This window comes from Marmota flaviventris, chromosome 2, assembly GCF_047511675.1.
Source record: "Marmota flaviventris isolate mMarFla1 chromosome 2, mMarFla1.hap1, whole genome shotgun sequence".
Lineage (NCBI taxonomy): Eukaryota > Metazoa > Chordata > Mammalia > Rodentia > Sciuridae > Marmota > Marmota flaviventris.
Window position 1 is genome coordinate 127798971 of NC_092499.1, and position 5460 is coordinate 127804430.

A 5460-nucleotide genomic window follows, 5' to 3' on the forward strand; every position below is an offset into this window, starting at 1 on the left:
GTACAGATAGAGAAATTAATATGAAAAATGAGAAAAGAACCTAAAGTCAGACACATGCTGCAAGAGAGGATTTAAGTTTTTTTTTTCCAACAAAGAAATGATAATGTTTAAGGTAGATGGAATGCTAATTATCCTCGTTTGATCATTACATAATGTATACATGTGTGCAAACATGACATTGTATTATATAAGTATATATAATTATAGTGTCACCTAAAAAGAAATAGGCACATGTGTATATAATAAAATAATTTATAAGAAAGATTAGTGGGGAGTCAGGCATGATGGTGCACTTGTGGAATCCCAGCTACTCTGTACCTTGAAGCAGGATGATTTCTAATTCAAGACTGGTCTTGGCATCTTTATAAGAACCTGTTTGAAACTAAACCCAGCGAGTATTTGTAATGCCTATAAAGTATATGGTGCAGTGTGTGTGTGTGTGTGTGTGTGTGTGTGTGTGTGTGTGTCTTTTTTGGTGGAAATGCATTATTTATGAACCTATGGGAATGTGAGTTTCCTGGATGGGACCCCATCCTCTCAGCTTGGTTCTGGGATGGACATGGATTTCTTCCTCTAAAAAGTGGGTTCTCCACCATCCCCAAGGCTGGGAGGCCCTGTTCATCTGCCAAGGGGAGGTTGCAAGTTGAACTGGTGCCTGTGCCTCCATAGCCTCTATTCTACCTCATGGCCTGCCTTTTCCCTGCCTTATGATTGATAACCATATCCTCAAACTTCCAGCACAACATGGGTCCCACAGATACTGAGTGGAGAGGCCACTTTTCAGGGACCCACACACTCAGAGAACAAAATGGTTGACCTGGAATGGAGCATGCCCCAAACTGGTCTCAAAGGCAACTTGTGTACAGAATGTGGGAGGAGACTCTTCCTAAGAAGAACCAACAAATCTGTGCAGAACTTGAAGGGCTTTGCTGAGCTTCCCTGATAATTTTCTGGAGGAGCTGGACATTCAGAGGTCTTATACCTTCTTCTCTTATAATACTTTCAGGTGGTAGATCACCACAGTCTGAAAAAAAGTCAATGTAGTCCTCAAAATGTCATCATCTGCTGGTTCACCTTAGCATCTTGCATGGGAAATGTTGGAAGTCATTTGAAGTCCTCAAGATTTGTTGAACACCTTACTCACTTGTGAATCTTCTATGTGGCACCTGTGACGGGAGAAGAACCTTGAGAGTCCTAGATATGCAGCTGGGAGTCCTAGATATGCTGGGGAAATCTTAGAGTCACCCAGTGGGAATGGTCTGGTTCTGAGTTCCAGCATACTTCCTCATCCTGCTCAAATAGTTCTTCATTCCAAATTGTAGAATTCTGCCTTTTAGCACTAAATTCACCCTGCTCACTGTCTCTGGATAAACCAAAAGTGGGTCATCTTGGTTTCCTAAGTTGAGCTCAATCAGATCAGTCATAGGCAGCACCATCTTGTCCATGCTATTGGCCTGCATGTTGTCATGTATAACCAGGGATGAGAACTGTAACTCCATCACCTGACACAGTCCTACATGTTGCTTTATTTACTATTTTGCTGAAGATTTTGGAGATTTGAGGAAACTGCCTGTATTAATTAGTTTTCCCTCACTATAACCACATATCAGAGGAATCAACCTACAAAGAGAAAAACTGTCTTTTGGCTCATGGTCAGCTGGCTCTATTGTTTTTGTGCCTGTGGAGCAAGGCAGGGCATCATCATGGGATCATGTGGAGAGCAATGATACTCACTTCAATTTGTATGGGAAGCAGGAAGAGAAAGAGAAAAGGTCCAGGGTCACAATATCCTCTTCAAGAGCATGTCATCTAACTTCCTTTTACTAGGTATTACTTCCTAAAGGTTCCTCTACCTCCATACAGTGTCATGGGATGGTGATTAAACATTCAATACATGGGACTTTGGTGGATATTCCAGATCCAAATTATAGAACTGCAGTCTAGTGTGATGGTGGATGCTTGTAATCTCAGCAGCTCAAGAAGCTGAGGCAGGAGGGTTGCAAGTTCAAAGCCAGCCTAAGCAATTTAGCAAGGCTCTAAGCAATTTAGCAAGGCCCTGTCTCAAAAAATAAATAATAAAAAAGAATAAGGGATGTTGCACAGTGGTTTAGCACCTAAATTATTCTAGGTTGGATCCTTGATACAAAACAAACACCCAAAAGCAAACAAACAAGCAAAAACCAAATTATAGAATTACCAATGATCAGTCAGGTGTGATGGTGCACACCTGTAATTCCAGTGTTTTTGGAGGCTGAGCCAGTAGAATTGCAAGTTCAAGGCCAACCTCAGCAATTAGCAAGGCCCTCAGCAACTTAGTGAGACCCTGTCTCATAATAAAAAATAAAAATGGCTAAGGATGTGGCTCAGTGGTTAAGTCCCCCTGGTCTCAACCTTGGTACAAAAAAAAAATTGCCCACAATCAGTAGCTAGGTATTTCACAGTGTATCCAAGAAAGCCTCAGTTTCTCTTAAAGACAAAAGTATTTTAAAAGAGTTGATGTGAGCAAAGACATTGGACACAGACTGTGAAGCAAGCTTAGTTATTCTTCTATTTCTTCCCTGTAGGGTTTTTGTTCAGATTTAGAACATGGAAGCAATAATAAGTTTTCTTTTTGTGATGTTGGGTGGATTGAACAAAGTAATGCAGTGTGTTGATTAAGAGATGATCTATGTGTGTTAACCAGTGAAGTCAGAAATTGCTAATACTGATGGTGTTCTCCAAGTAATTAAAGATGTTTCAGCAGGCACAGTAGTGTACACCTGTAATCCAGTTAGTTGGGAGACTGAGACCCTCAACAACTTAGTGAGACTGACTCAAAAAGAAAAGAAAAGAAAAGATGGACTGGGGATGTAGATTTTGGCTTCAATTTCAGTATCTAAAATAAATAAATAAATAAATAAATAAATAAATAAATAAATGCATCTTTGGTGTCGATTGTAAAATGCATCATTTTTTTTTTTGCATCACAAGGAACAATACCACTGACAAGCTATAATGCAAATACATCTTACATAGAATTTTACATTACAATTATTGCAAAAATCTTTCAAGTTATATAAATGTGCATATATGACTTATACCATTTTTTGTTGTTGTTACCAGGGATTGATCCACCCAGGAGCACTTAACCACTGAGCTCTATCCCTATCCCTTTTTATTTTTGAGACATGGTCTCACTAAGTTGCTTAGGGCCTCACTAACTTACCTAGATGGGCTTTGAACTTGTTATCCTCCTGCCTCAGCCTCCTGAGTCAATGGAATTACAGGTATGCACCACCTATACCACTCTTACAATTACATGTGATAGAAAATATAAGCAAAATAATACATTAACAGATATTACTAATATTTATACCATCTGGATCAAATTCCTTCACTCATCCTGTCTATGATATTACCCACATTATCATCATCTGTGCTAATGGAGACATCGTTGATGCCACATTTCTTGAGAGTGTCCTACAATAATTTCTGGGAGATGATCTTTACATCCTACTGATATCCTCTCCTGCAAAGTTCTGTTCTGGTGGTATCACTGAAGATGCCAATGGGAGTTTTTAAGACTATGTTTATATATGTATAAGGACAACCACATTATGATTGCCTTCCAGGCAAGCATGTTGTTACAATAACAAATTTAAGATACATTTCTACATGCCAAATGTGAAAATATGCACTCTAGCATCAGTAAAATAAATAATTTTTATTTTTACTTTGTTTTGCAGTGTAAAATCACCTATGTAGATAGTTTTGCATGTGTCTCTTGTTTCTCTTAACCCTGAGCACTCAAGAACTCATTGACCCTTGGTTTTCATTTTGACATGTCACTTCTTTTCCAGATGTGCATATGATATGTGGTTAGTTCATATACTTTTCCCCTCCACACTTTTATTTCTATGAAGATAAAGAATTTAAATGAGTCTTTTTTCCCCAAGGAGTAAAATATGAGCTTGGAAGGGCGAGAAGGTTTCTTCAATTACAAAGGCCCAAAGTAACAGCACCTAATTATTTGCCATCCTGATGTCAGAAGTGAGTTGAACTTCAGGTTGTCTCTATTGCTCACTCCATGTCTTTAGGTCCAAGGAGCTAGTTTTCTCACTGAAGCTATAATTCTGGTGTGAAACAAAGCCCTGTGGTTGAAGAACATAAAAGCAAGAGTTATAAGTCTGTGGATGCCTATGGAGTTCAGTATGCAAATCCCATGGCTTTGTAGGCATGGCTCCTGAGTAGAACTCTGCTGCTGTTCAGTAGATTGCTATGACCTACAGACTGCTATGGAATCCCTTTTGCTTTCATTTATTTATTTATTTTTGCACTAACTGGCAAACTGATGTGAAAATTTGTAAGAAAACGTAGAAGATCTAGAACAAGCAAAACAATCTTGAAAAGAATGCTGTGTTACCTGATTTCAAAATTTTCAATAAAATGATTGTAATCAAAACATAACGATACTTATATAAAGACAGGTATGTGGGTCAACAGAATAGAAATAAGTGTCCAAAAAGTAACCTTTACATATAGTCAACTGACTTTCCAAGGCAAATCAATAGAGAAAAATACTGTTGCTGGTGCAAATTGATACCCACATGCAAGTTGGAACCTTACCTCACATAATATACATAATTGACTCAAAATATATCATAGGTCTAAATGAAATAATAATATATTTAAATTATTCTGTTAACTGATAGGTAAAAGCACAAAAATTATACAAACATAGGAGGAACAATATGATGTTTTTCTATGTATGTATCATTGTACAATGCAAAGTTTAAATCAGGATAAACATATCTGTCTCCTCAAACATTTATCATCTCTTTACAGTGAAAAACTTCAAAACCTTTTGTAAATCTACCTTAAAGTAAATGAAGCCAGGGCTGCGGATACAGCTCAGTTCATACCTCACATGTACATAGGTTCTGGGTTCAATCCCAAGCCCCACAAAAAAAAAAAAAAAGTGAATGAAGCCAATTTGAACGAACTACAGTCAATGTTATTCTATTTATAAAATGCTCTGGAGAATGTAAATCAATCGAGATAGTAAACAGATTAATGGTTACTAGGGTCTTGGGAAGGATGAGGGTAGGATAGATGAAGTACTGGTAATTTCTTTCCTTTTATTTTCTCATCTTTTCTTTCTTTCCAGAACTGGGTATTGGACCCATGGACACTCTACCACTGAGCCATATCACCATCCCTTTTTAAAAATTATATTTTGAGACAGGGTCTCCCTAAGTTTTCAAGGTTGACCTTGGACCTGCTATCTTACCTCAGCCTCCTGAGTAGCTAGCATTATGGGTGTGAACTATCATTCCTAATTAGCAGCTGGGAAATTCTTTTTTTTTCTTTTTTTCCTTTTGGTACTGGGACTTGAACCCAGGGACACTTAACTACTAAGCCCACATCCTTAGCCCTTTTTAAAATAATTCTTTTAGAGACAAGTTCTCACAGAGTTGCTTA